This window comes from Lissotriton vulgaris, chromosome 7, assembly GCF_964263255.1.
Source record: "Lissotriton vulgaris chromosome 7, aLisVul1.2, whole genome shotgun sequence".
In the NCBI taxonomy this organism is placed as follows: Eukaryota; Metazoa; Chordata; class Amphibia; order Caudata; family Salamandridae; genus Lissotriton; species Lissotriton vulgaris.
The window spans coordinates 1,214,417,173-1,214,435,463 of NC_141695.1; the positions used below are offsets into that span (position 1 = coordinate 1,214,417,173).

The window sequence follows — 18,291 nt, forward strand, 5'->3', positions numbered from 1 at the left end:
TGCGCGCTGACGTCATCAGGGATTCCCACGGGGGGTTGGGGGGGGCAGCGGAAGCTCTTCCGCTGCCGCCCCCAGCAACACAACCAAGATCGCAGACCCTCGGGGGGAGCGCCAGCGCTTCCCCCGAGGGTGGGGCTGATGACGAGCTGGCCTTGTCATCCGCGCACGACAGGTAAGCGCCATGACGAGCCCAGCTCGTCATTAGCCTCGAAGGGGTTAAGAGTTACTCATTTCAGCTTGCCTCGCAGCATTTTAGAAGCGATTTCTATTTAGCATGTACTCCTGGCAGAGTGAAGCCAGGTTTTCTTAAGAGTGTTCACTAGCAATGCGTTTTATTGAAATACATGTGTTTTTGTGTCACTCCAATGTGAAAAGTTGCCATCTCACCTCATTGTTCCTCCTTCCTCAGTGCATTATTGATACGGTACTCCAGATCACAGTGAAACGTGATCACACCCTTAATGGGGGCTCGGAAGGGCCCCCACTTCCCCCTCTGTCAGCTGGCGCCCAACATAAAATCGTACTACGTACTGTTTGCAGCAGATCCGGTGCACATCCACGACAGGTCCCTGAGAGTCCGGCCTCCGCTCCTTTGCGGCAGAGACCACGGGTAAGACAAGGTTTTTGTTTTTCCCTTGAATTTCCTGGGTCTCTGCTGCCTGGGGGTGTGACTGACTCTTTTTGGACTGTCTCTGGCTGTCACCTGTCCCCCTGCAGCACTATCTCTGGCCACTATTTGAACCCTCTCTCTCTCTATGTGGTCACAAGTTTGCTCGTTCTTTTTACATACAATGATCCACCTCTTGTGTACTGTCACTACTCCCATGTGTCTCTTGTGCCTTCAGGGAACGTGGCTTTGTGGTTTTTCTGTTTTGCCCTTCCAGCTGTAGCCCGGAGGGAATGTGGCCTTGTGGTTTTTCTGTTTTGCCCTGCCGGCTGTAGCCCGGAGGGAATGGTTGACAAAAGAGAAGGGTCCTGGTCCTATATACCTAGGATCCCGCAGTTCTACACCCTCAGCATCTCTGGTCAGTGCATGGGGTCAGGACCATTCCTTGACAAGGTCTAGATTCCTCCTCCCCCAGCATGCACGGGGTCTGAGTTTCATTCTCAGACAGATTCTACACTAAATACTCCCTCAGCACCTCAGGTTTTGCATGGGGTCAGAGTTAAATTCCCCTACAGATATCTTGGTTGATTTTGCATTCATCCTACATTGTGTTTCATTGTGTCTCTTTATTATGGGTATTACCTGATGTATTTCTCTGCTCTACATTATGTTTTCACATTGACTTCCATGTCATTTACACTTTTCCTTATCATTTACATTGCGCCTTGAAATTACATTGTGCCTTGAAATTACATTGTGCCTTGAAATTGCATTGTGCCTTGAAATTGCTTTTCATATTTCTCTGCCTTACATTATACTTTCCGACTGGCTTCCATGTCATTTACTCTTTTCATTATCAGTTATATTATGCCTTGAACTTGCATTTCATTTTTCTTTTACTTCATCTCCTGTCCTGAGAGGTACTTTGTTAGCCTCAGGGTTGAAGTCCTGAGAGGTATTTTTGTTAGCCTCAGGGTGGGTCCTGAGAGGTACTTTGGTAGCCTCAGGTTTGAAGTCCTGAGAGGTATTTTTGTTGAGCCTCAGGGTGGGTCCTGAGAGGTACTTTGGTAGCCTCAGGTTTGATGTCCTGAGAGATATTTTTGTTAAGCCTCAGGGTGGGTCCTGAGAGGTACATTTTAACCTCAAGTTAGAGTCTTGGGAAGAATATATTTACGTTCTCCACCTGTACCAAATATTTTATTTAGTATTGTATTTTACTCTTGCTACACTGCTTTCTCACTCGCTTCATGAGCTCTGTACGTTATTTATTAATATATTTTTTTTCCATTAAGGTTCCACCTTGTGGTCTCCGTCTCTGGCCTGTGCTTTCTTTCACAGGCATTCCTCTTGTCTTTATCTCCTCTCTGCGAGGATTGGGTGTAATTATTTTAGCTTTTATTCGACTGCTCATTCTCTCTCACTGTCCGGCTTTGTCAGCTGCTGCCTTGTTCTCTCGTTCCGCAAAGGTACAGAAAGGGGAAGTCACTTGTGGTATTTTCAGATTCACCACTCCTTTCTCGCCCATTCTCGCGCACCAGCGCGGCTGGAGCTACTGCACAATATCTCACCCTGACTGACAGCTCCGTTGCCTTGCTCTACAACAAATTATTTGTTTTCTCTTTCTCTTCCAGCTTTCTCCTCTTTCTCGCTGACAATACATCTGCCCTCACCTTCTTTGTAGTCAGGTCGCCCTTTCCTCTGTCTCTCCCCCTTGCCTTTCTTGACCACACCTCCCACCCCCCGGCTTTTTGCCTCTCCAGGTTCCTGTGGTACACTTTAGTTCAAATACTTCTTTCATGGTGCCCCACTGTGTTTAGTGTGATTTAATATCTAGGTCCTTTTTACTACACTTTAATTTTTTTGGATGCATCTTTTTTTTTGGTATCATTTTTGATTTTCTTTTAAAGTGCATTGTCTTGGTTAATATTTGTTTTTGTTCCACGTTGTCTGTCCGTTGCCTTACTCTGTGCAATAATTGTGCTATGCTGTTGCCTCTGTGCTTCTAGGGCCCGATGTAGGTAAATCTACATTTACCACTTCATAAATACCGAATCATACCGAATCGGTATTTATGAAGTGGTAAATTAGAGGGGGGAGATGTAGGTATTTCAGATTCGGTAAATACCGAATCTGTAAGATTCGGTATTTACCGATTCTGTAAATACCGATTCGGTATCCCCCATTGCTTCCTATGGGCCTTGAAGCCCATAGGAATCAATGGGCATTACCGAATCGGTAATTACCGATTCGGTAATTACCGATTTGTGCAAGGGTGCAGGGGGTGTCACTTTGACACCCTCCAGCACCCCAAAAAAAGGCATGTGAGCCATGTGGCACACAGACATGCCCTAAGGGCATGTCTGTCTGTCACATGGCATAGGTGTGCATGCACACATGTGCATGCACACCTGGATTCGGTATTTTAACACCCAATTGGATTGGGTGTTAAAATACCGAATCTGAAGGGCCTGTGGGACTGAAAGTAGTCCCACCTACATCCCAAATTTAAAAAATCGGTAAAATTACCGATTCGGTATTTTTGCGATTCGGTAATTTTACCGAATCGGTAAAATACCGAATCGGACAAAAAAAGGTCCCCTACATCTCAGTAGGCTAAATACCGGTCGGAAACGGCCGAAATTGGCCGTTTCCGACCGGTATTTGGTACCTACATCGGGCCCCTAGTAACATAGCCCCTCACGTCTCATTGCCAATTCCCTGCCCTTGTCCTGCGCCACCTCCCACACCTTGTATGATGTCTGCACTCTCCCTTTCTTTATTGCAGCCCTGCTAGGTAAGTAGCTGGCCTTCTGAAGACACGCACCATCCTTGCATTTAATTGCCACTGAACTCAGGAAGGTTTTTGTCTATCATTTGCCACAGCAACTGATAGCCAAAAGGGGGGACAAGTATTCCTCCTAGCCCCTTGACGTCCTCATCACATTCTCTATATCCGTGATGTCCAACACCACCCCACGTACTATCAATTGCTCTATCCATCTGGTGCATGACGTCCCTATCTCAGTCCATAACACCACTTTTAACATGGTAACAAACCTTGATAACAAGCGCCGAGAGAGCCCAGCCACCGCTTGGGACGTTCTGGGGTTGATCTTTACACCCAGGTTCACATCTCTACACTCTCCATGACTGGCGTATTTGCCGCCACACATACATTATTCTGCCACTCTGACAACTCGTCTAGCTCTGACGCCCTATCCACGTCCCACTCCGCTCATTCGATTCATTCCGGTCTCTCAGACCGCTCATCACCCATTGTCATCACTGATGGAGAAGATTCAATCAGATCCACCAGATTCATCAGATCCTATACAGTCTCATTTCCCCTTCATCACGTCACTTTGTGGTTTCCTCTCTCGGGCCTGGCAGAGGCCGACGCCTTTTGATTTCTCTCTCCACATTGTAGAAAGTGCCCTCTGCTCTTCTCCTTTTTCAGCAGCTACCTCTCCTTCCCTCGGTTACATGTAGCGTCTCTTTACCTCTCTTGCCTGGCTTATGGGCCTTTCTCAGCTCTTCCGCTCACAGACAGTGACACCACAGGCTTTCACTCCTGTGTAGCGAGATCTTACATATGGGGTTACATCTCTCTTATGCACTGCAGTGAGAAGTGATCAGCAGGAACATCTGGGTACGTGCCAAGCACACCCACTGTAACTGAGTATATACTGTGTCTGGCTACCAAGTAGCTGCCTTTCAAGGCTCCTAATTACATCTTTTGAGCACGGTTTTAAATAGGCTCCCTTGTTTTAACTCATTACAACCTTATTGAAGTTCATTCTGTACCTTGTCTGCCACACCCCATGCTTCTCACCTAAATATTTCTGGCGTACTTGACCACTTGATAAAGGATCCTCCCACTTGAATATTGATTCAAGTGGTAGGAAGAGGGAGAGGAAGGATTTTGCAGGCCTTAATCAACCACATCACACAGCAACCTTTTTTTATGTTTTCTGGTTGCTATCACACCCTAGACTTGGCCCAGCAGCAAATGATAGGCCAGCCACGCAAAAGAAAAAAATGACATAATAATTTGAGGTCAAGGACTGCCATCCCTGACCACCCAGAGCCCAATGGTAGAAGATATAATACAGGGTAAAATTGAGCTTTTCCCTTTGACATTTTTGGAACCTCATTCTATTCAACATACCCCACAACATCTAGATTAACAACAATAGAGCAATGAACAAAGATTGTAAAAATGAGTAAAGTGCCTTGCTGGTAACATACAAAATATCTTCTTCCTTATTGAAAATAGATATTTACAAAATATTGTTCTATGGCCCACAATGTTAAAAGACAAAAAATGCCACCAATATAAGTAATATAGTTTCCTGGCAGAAAAGAAAATACATTCAGTTTCAAATGCATATGAATATCCCTCTATTTAGATGACCAATTATAATTCATAAAATAATTTTTCATTACAGACCTGATGACTATCTATTGGCATCCATATTTCAATGTACAAAATGCAAAGGCCTACCTTGTCAGCTAGATTAACAATACTAAGATTACACAAAATACTGCAGCCCTAAGATACTAAGTATAGAATAATTTATTTGTACCTGCGTCTGAATTTCGCAGCAGCTAAGGCAGGCACAGGCTTATGCAGACCCCCCAGGATATAGCGGCATGGATTGGCAAATTTAGCGGCACAAAAATGGAAATTTAGCAGTACAAAAATGGAAATTTAGCGGCAATTTTGCGGCATTTTATTTGGCCATGTTTCCTACAACAAACACAGATATCTTTGTTTTTTTGTTATTTAACAACATGAAGCTATGTATATTTGGTTAATTTACAATGTAGACACTTTGTTTCCCTCGAAAAGCAAAAGACTGCCCGTCAGCAGCCCAGGGCAGCAAAACAGCGTTACAGGCGTCCCGCGTTGCGTGGGGCAAGGCGGCGCTTTATAGCGCGGTGTCAGCGCGATATGTATGGCAAGAGAGAGAAGAACCAAGAAGTCACTGCCAGAGGTCCTAAGTGAAGACTCCGAGCAGATGACAAAATGGTCATGTGTGTTTAGCCTCTTGAATGCAGTGGATGACCTGTTGACAGCCACAGTGTAGTTTTAGTACCAGTAACCAGTTTCAACTTAGTTGAACAGAGCAGTACGTAAACAAAAGGAGACATGAATTCTAAAAGCACCTCTATGTATTTTCAGTCAAGCATTTATAGCACCTTTTACATAGTTAAAATTATTTAAATGCTGGCCAAGAGCACTGTATAGCTAAACGACCGGTTTGATGTCTTGAATGCCCTATTAAGATGTAGAAATCGTTGTGCTGTCTGTAGAAGTCAAAACTCGTAGAATCTACATTCAGTGCAAACCTCGGGCACAATTTTTGCCCACGATCCTTTAGGTTTCCATTTCAGTAAAATCAATGCCTCAACGCTATTACTTTGCCACATCTTGACCTAGTGCCACGGAGGTGAAGGAAAAAAAGGGAAAGTATTTGAAATACTTATTCTGCTGTCATTTAGGTGTGAAAATCATCGTTGACAGGGAATTTTTTGTAATGTGTGTAATGTGTGCATTATTTTGTATGCACCTCCCCTGCATGGGAGACCTGTGACTGCTCTATGGTAAAGCTGTTTGTGCTCAAGGCCTTAAAAGGCATGTATATAAATCTGCATTACAAAAAAAAAAATCTGTGGCAGGCTATCGACTAACCTGGTAAATAAATTCCGTTTTGATTTGAAGTATGTGAATCCATCTTGTGTGATGATCTTGCCAATATTCTGATATGGATTCTGCCCTCCTGGGCTCGTGTTGGGCATCCTTGATTTCAAACAATTGCTGTATGAAATAACCTGTGGAGTTTACTCTTCCGACAAGGGACTAGGCTGTAAGCCAGAGATGGTTTTGCTGAGTCCTGACATTACAACCGCTCATCCCACCTTCCACCCTGGGAGATAAAACTGGGCTGGGGGTTTCCTTCGCACACTTTGTCCCTGGGAAGAGAAGAGGCCCATTCCTGGAGGGGGTGGGGGTGGGGGCTACTGGGGGGCATTGACTCACCCTGTGAGCACACAAGCCTTTGTGGGCTTACTCTTTGCTTAGCACAGCAGACACCCGCTCACGAAGCCCATGCTTGTGCAACCTCTCGCATTCTACAACCTGCCTCTTCTCTTTCCAAACAATTACGAAAAGTGTGTTTACCACATTTACAACAGCGTGAGGGGGAAGAATGATGTTTGGAAAATAAATAAAAACCGTGATCTGAAAGTGTCTTTACTTGGGTGTTCACTTGCAACAATGGTGCCCCCTGTGGTGTCTGTCACAGTCACATCCCCTGCAGGGGGCTTTGAAACTCCGTCTTCAATGTAAGCACTTTGGGTCCTGACCTGGGCTCAGGGGCGTCAGTAAGATGGGGGAGGGGTCAAACTTCAGATTTTCCAAGAATCACGCTCATATCATGTGCATATTTTAAATAAATAACTAACAACCCCCCAGGATTTAGCGGCATGCATTAGCTTTTGTATAAAAGCCCCGATTTCTACAAAAGTGCCGATTTCGCGGGCACTTTTGTAAAAATCGCGGCATTTTGACAAAAGTGCCGATTTCGCGGCAAAACGCGAAATCGCGAAATCGCAAAATCCTGGAGGGTCTGCTTATGGCCCGAATGCAGCACTTATCTGGGAGGGTGTCGGAAGAGAGCACTCACTGTTGATGTTTGCTATTACAAAATTAGGTTTTTGAAATTGTGGATGGCGTTTACACAACGTGCATGACATACAGAGAACGTGAGCCTGTGTTTGACTTGATAGTCACAGGTTCATATGCAACTAGGTTTACTGATCTATCCAAGGTGGATGAAAGGAGTACCATTGAGTTGTAAGGAACAATAAAGATCTGATTTGAAGTATGTGAATCCATCTTGTGTGATGATCTTGCCAATATTCTGATATGGATCCTGCCCTCCTGGGCTCGTGTTGGGCATCCTTGATTTCAAACAATTGCTGTATGAAATAACCTGTGGAGTTTACTCTTCCGACAAGGGACTAGACTGTAAGCCTGAGATGGTTTTGCCAAAAGTGCCGATTTCGCGGCAAAACGCGAAATCGCGAAATCGCAAAATCCTGGAGGGTCTGCTTATGGCCCGAATGCAGCACTTATCTGGGAGGGTGTCGGAAGAGAGCACTCACTGTTGATGTTTGCTATTACAAAATTAGGTTTTTGAAATTGTGGATGGCGTTTACACAACGTGCATGACATACAGAGAACGTGAGCCTGTGTTTGACTTGATAGTCACAGGTTCATATGCAACTAGGTTTACTGATCTATCCAAGGTGGATGAAAGGAGTACCATTGAGTTGTAAGGAACAATAAAGATCTGGTATCTATCACCAAATTACCATTCTGGGTAAAGGTGTGCTTTACAAAAAAAAAACATGTGATATTAAATATTCTGGTCAGCATAGCGTACAATTAAGAACAATACATGGTTTTAGAAGCTATGAGGTAAGAAAAGAGTTAATAGGCTGTCTCTGGGGTTGCCGTTGGAAGTAGCAGTCTTGCCAACCACAGATTCTGGGCGTTGAGCCAGGCAGGAAATACACTTCCTGCAGTTTGTAACGAGAGTTTTCGGCAGTTGGAACACTGATCGCAGGATCACACATAATGAGAAAAAAAAAAAAATATATATATATATATATATATATATATATATATATATATATATATATATATATATATATATATATTCACTGAAAAAACCATAGGTTTGACACCAGTTATAGTTAGCTGGAAATTTTACTGACATAAAACCATTGAAAATCCCACGTTATAGTTGATGGACTCACTATAACTTGCGCGCCTGCAATGCACTGCTGATGACGTCACATATTACATCACTCATGACATGGTCATGGTCATGAGTGATGTAATATGTGACGTCATCAGCAGTGCATTACACGCGCAAGTTATAGTGAGTCCAACTAACTATTACGTGGGAATTTCAATGGTTTTATGTCAGTAAAATTCCCAGCTAACTATAACTGGTGTGAAACCTATGGTAATGGAATTCCGTCCATAATGAGAAAAAATATATATATATTACCTACTGGCTATCGCCAGTAGGTATATATAGTTAGGATTAATTCCCTATGGGATTTTTGAAAATTCTATGTCTAATAACTTTGGCGTTTGTGGACGGAATCGGCTGAAATTTTCAGGAAAATGGCACATTTTGTGTCTGAGCAGCCCCTGAAAATTTGGTGGGGTTTCGTCAAGGGGGGGCTGAGAAAAAAGGGGGGTCCCAAAACGCGTTTTTTACATTGAGTTTTCCATAGGGCGGTTGGACTCACTTTTAGCTCGAACGGCTGAATGGATTTGCACGAAACTTGGCAAAATTGTAGGGACTGTTAGCCCGATGTGCCTTTGCTAGGTCTCAATATATGTGCTTCAGTGGATTTTGAGAAATTAACGTTTAAATCAAGATATATATCTGTAACAGCGCTCCGGGCAGCGATCCGGTCCGCTTACTTTTCGCGTTTCGGAACTTTGCGTGCAGAAAGCTGATTGGCTCTCCGGTGTCTGTCAACATTCTAAACAGTCCGGAGCGGCCGCCATCTTGTCTCTCGGTAGGATCGAGAGAGAAGAAGAGGTGAAAAACGAAGGAGGAATTTAATGAAAGGGGGCAAGGTATCCCCCTCTTGACCCCCTAGGAATGTTGTTGGGGTTATTAAAGGGTCCCGTGGGGAAAATGAAAAAAAAAATGATTTTTCACGGTAGAAGCGCTTCACGGGCCGCGAACTGGGCCGCAAACTGGTAGCGAAACGGGAATTCGCCATTTTGTGCTTCGTTAATTAAATTACTAGGTATAAGGGGGTGCGGGAGACGTATCCTAATCCCCTATGTTTCCTGAGGGTGGCTGAGGAGGCTGATATATGTTGATACATCTCTTCCAGCGGCTGCGCCATCTTGCCTTTTTTTCAATGCCACAATTTTGTCGTGCACGGCAGCCATTTTAGATGCCAGGCTGGTCCCAGGCTATCACCTACCCCTGCGGATGTAGTTTATGGCCCCAGCTGTAGAGAATTCAGACATGCCAACCCTCCCGATTCAGGCGTGTGACTACTGATTTCAGTGCTAGTCTCCCGCCTCCCGATTTCTGCAAGCAAAAACCCGGGGGCATATTACGAACAACTAGCGATAATTTTTGTCTCTAACTTGTTTAGAGACAAAAATTATCGCCGCACATCGGCGATTTTTATCGCAGATAAACCTTGCTATTATCGCAGAAAAGTCAGCGAGATTCATGTATTATCGAGCAAATGCTCTTAGCCATGTTATCCACCTCCCATTGGATAACATGGCTAAGAACTGCTCAGGGCAGGTGTTAGATTTTGGAGATATTCGCGCTTAGCGCGAATATCTCCAAAAGTTGGTAATAGGAGATAGCGATGTTAGGGACTGTTTCCAGTCGCTAACATCTTGGCACGCCACTTTGCATGTCATTAGTGATAAGTATCACTGACATGCAAAGCGGGGCCCAAGATGGTCGCTATCTCCTTTTAGCTGTCACTAACTGATGTTAGCGACAGCTTGGTAATAGGGAGATAATTTTATCTCCGCTTTCATAACTTTTAAAGCCAAAAAAGCGGAGATAAACCCCCTTGATAATATGCCCCACGATTCCTTGGGGGTTTCAGCTGACAGGGCTTGGTATTGTGTTACATGGTAATTTTTCCAGGAAACGTCAGAGGGTCGATGCAGGGGTTCTAGAAGAGGTGATAAACCATTTAAGCCTCATGAACAAGCGCATGGTCTTTTAAAGATTTGTGAAGTACTCGGGGCGGCGGTGTGTGTGTGCCCTCTTTCAGGAGCGGGCGGGGGGGCACTGCCAGCAACTTGCCAGGTCAGGTAGTGTTCAACACGTGCATCACCCTTTCTCTGCCTGCTATTGCGCTCCATGCTTCGGAAAGGTAAGAAAAAGAACGTGCATTTGAGTTTGAAATGTCCGATCCTGCAGCAGCACACTTCCAAAGCCCACACATGACAATAACCTGATTCAAGGCCCCATTCACCCGTTTTTAAAAAAATAGATAACACTCCAACAAAGTAAGATTATAAAACTTTATTAACTTTTAACTATAATGAACGGAACAAAAACTAAAAACATTTAAACATTTTTCAACTCAAAAAGCAACAATGGTTAGAAGCTGTCTTTTGTGCGAATTGTTCCAAGGCAGCACAACGTGCAGAGTTCTGGACGGCACCCAGGTGATGTCGCCTGGGTGCCGCACTGGTTTTTGGTATCCTACAATGCAGCACAGAAAAACAGCGTGGGGCGTCCCTGGTGGTGCGGGGGGAGGCCTCGTCAGTAGCGGTCTGTTGTGCGAATAGTCCCAAGGCAGCAGAACGCGTTGAGATGTTGATGGGACTTTAGCGTCCTAAAGATGGAAGTCTTGGTCATATGACCTAAAAACGTTTCATTGGTTTAGAACATTTTTTTTTCCCAAACGATGAAAGCCCCACCTTGTTTTTGGATCATTCAGACTGAAGCTGGCGTCAGCATGAGAGCACCACCATCTCGTAGCTCCGTCGTGGCCATTCCACGAGCAATCATGGCAGCTGCTCCCCACCAGAAGCCTGCGGGAGTCGGAGGCCCCCAAGACTTTTGTAGAATCTTCACGGCTGAGGGGACGCTTTTCGAGAATGGGACCCAAGCCCTATCAGGGAAGCGTCCGAGTTCAAAGGTGTCCCAGGGCCATTTTAGTGGACCAGGCCCAAAACCGAAGAGCCGTCCGCCATTTTAAGAGCCATGTGGCAGCCGCCTATCGCTGCACTGCAAGAGTGGGAGCAACTCAACTACATGATGAGCGAGACGCTGTAGTCGCAAGAGCGGGCGGTAAACAGCTGAATGGCGGAAGAGGCACAGTGTAGCAAAAGCGGGCGGAATGGCAACTGAAACGGTAAAGGGGCGCCCCACTACAGCGTGTCTTCAGGTCAAACGGATTGTGGGACAAGGTTCAGAATTGAAGAGTCATCAAAAGGCAAAAAGTTCTGCCGGACCCCGGGAGCCGGCCGCCGATGTCGGGGGCGATCTCAGGCTACACCAGTGCTATAAGACTTGGGGAGGGTGTCGGAGCCAAGCGTCTTCTCCGAGTCCATGGCCATTACACCGCCCCTCAGGGGCCTCCGTCAAGCTGTTTAGGAAGGTAACATATCACATTATTTTCTAATGCAGTCAGGTCCACAAACGACACTCACTTACTTTGAGAATAGTGAAGCTGCAGTAGGTGGAAATAAGCTTCAGACAGTGTTACAAGCACTGCTCAGAACTCTTAACTATGGCACCCAACATCCAGAACTTATGCCATTTGAGAATGGCAGTGGCATCGAAGCAACTCAGGGACCAAAACCATTAACGTACTTTCACGTATGAAAATCTTACTTGGGGAGGGGGCAGGAGCGAAGCGCCCCCTCCCAGTCAGCGCTACCACACCGTATGTTGAAAATTTGAAGCCATCGTTCTACAAAGTCAACCAAACTTGGATTGAAAAATCTAGAAAAATGTACAAACTGAAAACCAGTTTTGGTCTGCATAGCATCAGTAGCAACGCTTGAGTCAGCTTTGTGTCAAGCCGCCATTTTGATTCAACAAAGCACAGGCATTGAAAAAGGCTCAAACTCAGAACTCTGAACTATGGCACCCAACATCCAGGAGCTTGCCATCCGGATCTTGGAGCCTTGTGCTGCTTTCGACCTATTCACACATCGGTCCACTACTGACATCATCTTATAAACCAACGTTATGTAAATAGTTTTTTAATAAAATGTTTTACCCTGTTTCTTTGCTGGTGTGTTGTCTATATTTTTAATATTTGCATAGGGTTTGTCGTTATTTTGTGCGGGATGGGTGATGGAGCCGAGCTGTCTTGCAGCCCTCATGGTGTGGAGCTCTGTTCATCTCACTATTTTCGTATTTCTCATGAAGGGTTGTTCCTAATATTTCTATTTTAGCGAGGTCAAAAAGAGATCCAATTAGTGGCCTACTGATTTTGCTCGATAACTTTTATTTTTTTACACGATTTTTCACTATCTGCAAAGACTAAACAGAGTATTGCGACTTTGTGCTTGTTTGTAAATAGAGAATGATCCAAAGAGAACCAATTCTAAAACAGTAAATGCTTGGACAACAATCAATCAAATGGAGAGACAAGCAGGCACGACGGATTACAACGAGAGTAAAGGCCTGCGTTAACTACCCTTCAGTATCTGCAAAGAGAGAGTACTACTAAGACAAAAGAGGGGAGGGGGGGTGCAGCGTTCAAAGCACATCAGCGTGCATAAATACGAAAATGTTTTTATCCATCACGTACTTGACATTTTAAAGCTTTTCATATTTGCTATTAAAAAACCAATGAAATTCACAGAAAAAACCATAGGTTATAGTGGATATATAGTTAGGAATTTGCATTTACAAAACCTTGAAAATTCAATGAAAAAACCATTGGTTTTAGGCCATATATAGTTAGGGATTTGCATTTACAAAACCTTATTTTACTCGCATAAAACCATTGAAATTCCATATATAGTTATAAGCGCTAACTATATATCGCGCACCCGCAATCCACTGCTGATGATGTCACATAGTACATCATTCATGACATGGTTAGTGACATCACTGATGACATCACTGATGACATCTCAAATGACATCACTGATGACATCACTGAAAACATCTCATTTGACATGACTGATAACATCACTGCTGATATCATTCATCTGATAATACGATGAACCTCTTCAGACTCTAATATAACCTTAGATACAATCAGTGTAAACAGACACTCACAGACTGTCACTCATCCATGGAGTTACTCACACACCTAGTCAGTCATGCAAAGAATCAATCACACCTCCATTTCCTCAACTATACAGTTATACAAACTTTACTTATTCAAACATATACTAACACATATTTACTCTATTATACAATCCCTGATACAAGTTCACAATGATCCATACAGCCACTCACACATTCACTGGCTCTTATGCACAGTTATTTATATATGTCAACTCTCACATGTACTGTGTTTTACATATGTACTTACTTTGACATGTAGCACTGAGATATCCATTCACTCACCAATACACTCATGCACACAGTCAACCACCCATACAGCTGTTTCCACATGCACTTTTGAAACCATACATCTAGTGAATCAACTGCTCACACATCTATGCACAGAGTCACACACCTCCCAGCCACCCACACACACACTCAGTATCCCATACACATACTTGGGCAACCAATCAATAACCCATATAGTTACTCATATAGCTACTTATCAACACATGCAATAGTTTACAGAACAACAGACATAATGATGCACAAATTAAGACAGTTTAGTCACTAACCCATGCACTCAGTGAGACACATTTAATCACTCACTCATACAGTCAGTCATGCACCTACTAAATCCTTCATCCAGACACTTATATATCCACTCATTCTTCAATATGTAAGAGATATTTTAACTTTACAGAAACATACAGTCACTGGATGATGTCATCAGTGATGTCATCAGTGATGTCATTTGAGATGTCATCAGTGATGTCATCAGTGATGTCACTAACCATGTCATGAATGATGTAATATGTGACATCATCAGCAGTGGATTGCGGGTGCGCGATATATAGTTAGCGCTTATAACTATATATGGAATTTCAATGGTTTTATGCGAGTAAAATAAGGTTTTGTAAATGCAAATCCCTAACTATATATGGCCTAAAACCAATGGTTTTTTCATTGAATTTTCAAGGTTTTGTAAATGCAAATTCCTAACTATATATGGCCTATAACCTATGGTTTTTTCAGTGAATTTCATTGGTTTTTTAATATCAAAAGCTGTAAAATGTCAAGTACGTGATAGGTAAAAACGTTTTCGTGTTTATGCACGCTGATGTGCTTTGAACGCTGCCCCCCTCCCCTCTTTTCTCTTAGTAGTACTCTCTCTTTGCAGATAGTGAAGAGTAGTTAACGCAGGCCTTTACCCCCGTTGTAATCCGTCGTGCCTGCTTGTCTCTCCATTTGATTGATTGTTATCCAAGCATTTACTGTTTTACAATTGATTCTCTTTGGTTCATTCTCTATTTACAAACAAGCACAAAGTCGCAATACTCTGTTTAGTCTTTGCAGATAGTGAAAAATCGTGAAAAATCGTGTAAAAAAATAAAAGTAATCGAGCAAAATCAGTAGGCCACTAATTGGATCTCTTTTTGACCTCGCAAAAATAGAAATATTAGGAACAACCCTTCATGAGAAATACGAAAATAGTGAGATGAACTGAGCTCCACACCATGAGGGCTGCAAGACAGCTCGGCTCCGCCACCCACCCCGCCCAAAATAACGACAAACCCTATGCAAATATTAAAAATATAGACAACACACCAGCAAAGAAACAGGGTAAAACATTTTATTAAATAACTATTTACATAACTATTTTATACTTTTTATTGCCCGATCCGGCTAGCTCAATCGATCGAGCATGAAACTCATGCACTCTGATAGCAAGCGTTGCTACTGATGCTATGCAGACCAAAACTGGTTTTCAGTTTGTACATTTTTCTAGATTTTTCCATCCAAGGTTGGTTGACTTTGTAGAACGATGGCTTCAGATTTTCAACATACGGTGTGGTGGCGCGGACTGGGAGGGGGCGCTTCGCTCCTGCCCCCTCCCCAAGTAAGATTTTCATACGTGAAAGTACGTTAATGGTTTTGGTCCCTGAGTTGCTTCAATGTCACTGCCATTCTCAAATGGCATAAGTTCTGGATGTTGGGTGCCATAGTTCAGAGTTCTGAGCAGCGCTTGTAACACTGTCTGAAGCTTATTTCCACCTACTGCAGCTTCACTATTCTCAAAGTAAGTGAGTGTCGTTTGTGGACCTGACTGCATTTGAAAACAATGTGATATGTTACCTTCCTAAACCGCTTGACGGAGGCCCCCGAGGGGCGGTGTGATGGCCATGGACTCGGAGAAGACGCTTGGCTCCGACCCCCTCCCCAAGTCTTATAGCACCGGTGTAGCCTGAGATCGCCCCCGACATAGGCGGCCGGCTCCCGGGGTCCGGCGGAACTTTTTGCCTTTTGATGACTCTTCTATTCTGGACCTTGTCCCACAATCCGTTTGACCTGAACACACGCTGTAGTGGGGCGCCCCTTTACCGTTTTAGTTGCCATTCCGCCCGCTTTTGCTACACTGTGCTCTTCCGCCATTCAGCTGTTTACCGCCCGCTCTTGCAACTACAGCGTCTCGCTCACCATGTAGTTGTGTTGCTCCCGCTCTTGCGATGCAACGATAAGCGACTGCCACAGGACTCTCAAAATGGCGGCCAGCTCTTCAGATTTGGGCGTGGTCCACTAAAATGGCCCTGGGACACCTTGGAACTCGGACGCTTCCCTGATAGGGCTTGGGTCCCATTCTCGAAAGCGTCCCCTCAGCCGTGAAGATTCTACAAAAGTCTTGGGGGCCCCCGACTCCCGCAGGCTTCTGGTGGGGAGCGGCTGCCATGTTTGCTCGTGGAATGGCCACGACGGACCTACGAGATGGTAGTGCTCTCATGCTGACGCCAGCTTTAGTCTGAAACATCCAGAAACACTGTAGACTACCAATTCGATCAGTTCCGGTAGCGCCCCAACATGACCCGGTAGAGAGGAACTTGCCCTCCCCTCTTTGACTGATGGTTCTTGTTGCCTGTCCCCTCTGTTGTCATTTTACAGAACTTTTTGGACTGCTGAAAGGGGTTGTGTTCCGAACGCTGGTTGGTGGAGACATTTTGACTATATTCTTGACCTACGTTGTCGCGTAATGCGTTATATGACACGCCGCGTTAGCGCACCCGGAAGTAATCCGGGGCGCGGCGCGCAGCGCGTAACGTAAGCATAACAGGTCATGTGACTTGTTAATAAAACTTTTTATTGGTTCATTTTACTTTTGTTATTTTAATAATGAAAAGCTTGGTCATATGACCTAAAAAATACGCTTTTTATTGATTTCGAACTTTTTTTTAAAAAACATATATGTTATAATATTCCAGGCTAATGTACTTTCCCCGAAAATTTACAACTGTCCTGCAAGTAAAATATATTCCTTTTTCGAGAAAAAGGGCGTTTCTTCGTTCCATGACGGAGCCGTTGAGTAAAAGAGACTCGGCCTGCTGTCTTAGTTTCCGATACGCCTGATTATCAGATTCTTATTGATCACTTTATGTTGCAGGAGAGGAAAACACAACTGCCCTTGACCATTTATCTTTACTGCATTCCTACATATTATACCTTTTATCCGTCATGTAATTGGACTACTTTATTTCACTTGCCTTTTACTGATTCGAAAACAGTGACTAAAAGTAAAAACTTTACCAATGTAAATACTACTACCATGTTTTGTTTTAAAAACCTTTATTGTGAAAATGTCAGCATACAAATACGGGCCTATAACCACGTGGGCCGGCCACGGAGCAAACTGAAATTCGAACTTTCAATAGTACAGTAATCAATAACACATCAGAACTTAATATCAATAGGGATGTCGAAATATTCAATCAATTCTCGTCCCCGCCCGCCATGAGCATCAAAACTGCATTCATATCTCGTGATATCAAGGTTGTTCAACCAGTACACAACAATGAGTTACGAGTCCCATTTATACCGGCGCCATTTTGGACGAGGCCGGGCAGGTCCAAGATATAGTCAAAATGTCTCCACCAACAATCGGCCAGACCAGAACCCCTTTCGGCCCTTTATGCTACAAGATGGTGTCTTCCATTCAGAAAATATTGTTGGCAGCATTTTGAAAGGAAACATAAACAGCCGTTCTCCTAGTGAGTCTCACATTGTTACATTTAGGAAGAATGTTGAAGAGTAGTATGTGGAAAATCTGAAGCCATTTTTCTACAAACTCTCAATCAGCCTTGGATGGAAAAAAAAATCCTGAAGAATGTACAAACTGAAAACCAATTTTTGTCTGTATAGCATCAACAGCAACGCTTGAGTCAGCTTTGTGTCAAGCCGCCATTTTGATTCAATCAATAACGTCCCCCAGCACACATTCAGGGACCTGGTCATGTCTTCAGATGAAACGGATTGTGGGACAAGAAGCAAAAAGGAAAAGGAACAAAGTTCAGTCGGACTTCGGGAGCCGGCCGCCTATGTCATGTGCGACCTTTGGCCACACCAGGGCAATAGTGAAGCTGCAGCAGGTGTAAATAAGCTTCAGACAGTCTTCAACTTAGTCTGATTCTTATAATAAGTGCGTCGACAACACACACAAGTGAAATTAGGCCTCTCACTTGAATTCATTTGACTTTCGGCGCAGCATTGTAGGATGGCCACACCAGTGCGGCAACTTGCTGGACACCACCTCGGTGCCATCCGGATCTCGGCGCGTTCGAGTCACTGTACCGCAAGAGTGACCGCAACTCAGCTGGACACGCCGTCTTTCGGCGCAGCATTGTAGGATGGCCACACCAGTGCGGCAATTTGCTGGACACCACCTCGGTGCCATCCGGATCTCTGCGCGTTCGAGTCACTGTACCGCAAGAGTGACCGCAACTCAGCTGGACACGCCGTCTTTCGGCGCAGCATTGTAGGATGGCCGCACCAGTGCGGCAATTTGCTGGACACCACCTCGGTGCCATCCGGATCTCGGCG

The 18,291-nt window shown here is 44.3% G+C and overlaps 1 protein-coding gene across 1 annotated transcript in view; it reads left to right on the plus strand.

Annotated features, from left to right (window-relative positions):
• The first annotated feature begins 558 nt into the window (after window positions 1-558).
• Window positions 559-18,291, plus strand: part of LOC147703264 (uncharacterized) — a 90,123-nt gene continuing 72,390 nt past the window's right edge. Inside the window, exon 1 of the mRNA XM_086928900.1 lies at window positions 559-610. The gene's annotated coding sequence lies outside the window, so the exon portion shown is untranslated. The remainder of the gene's footprint in view (window positions 611-18,291) is intronic.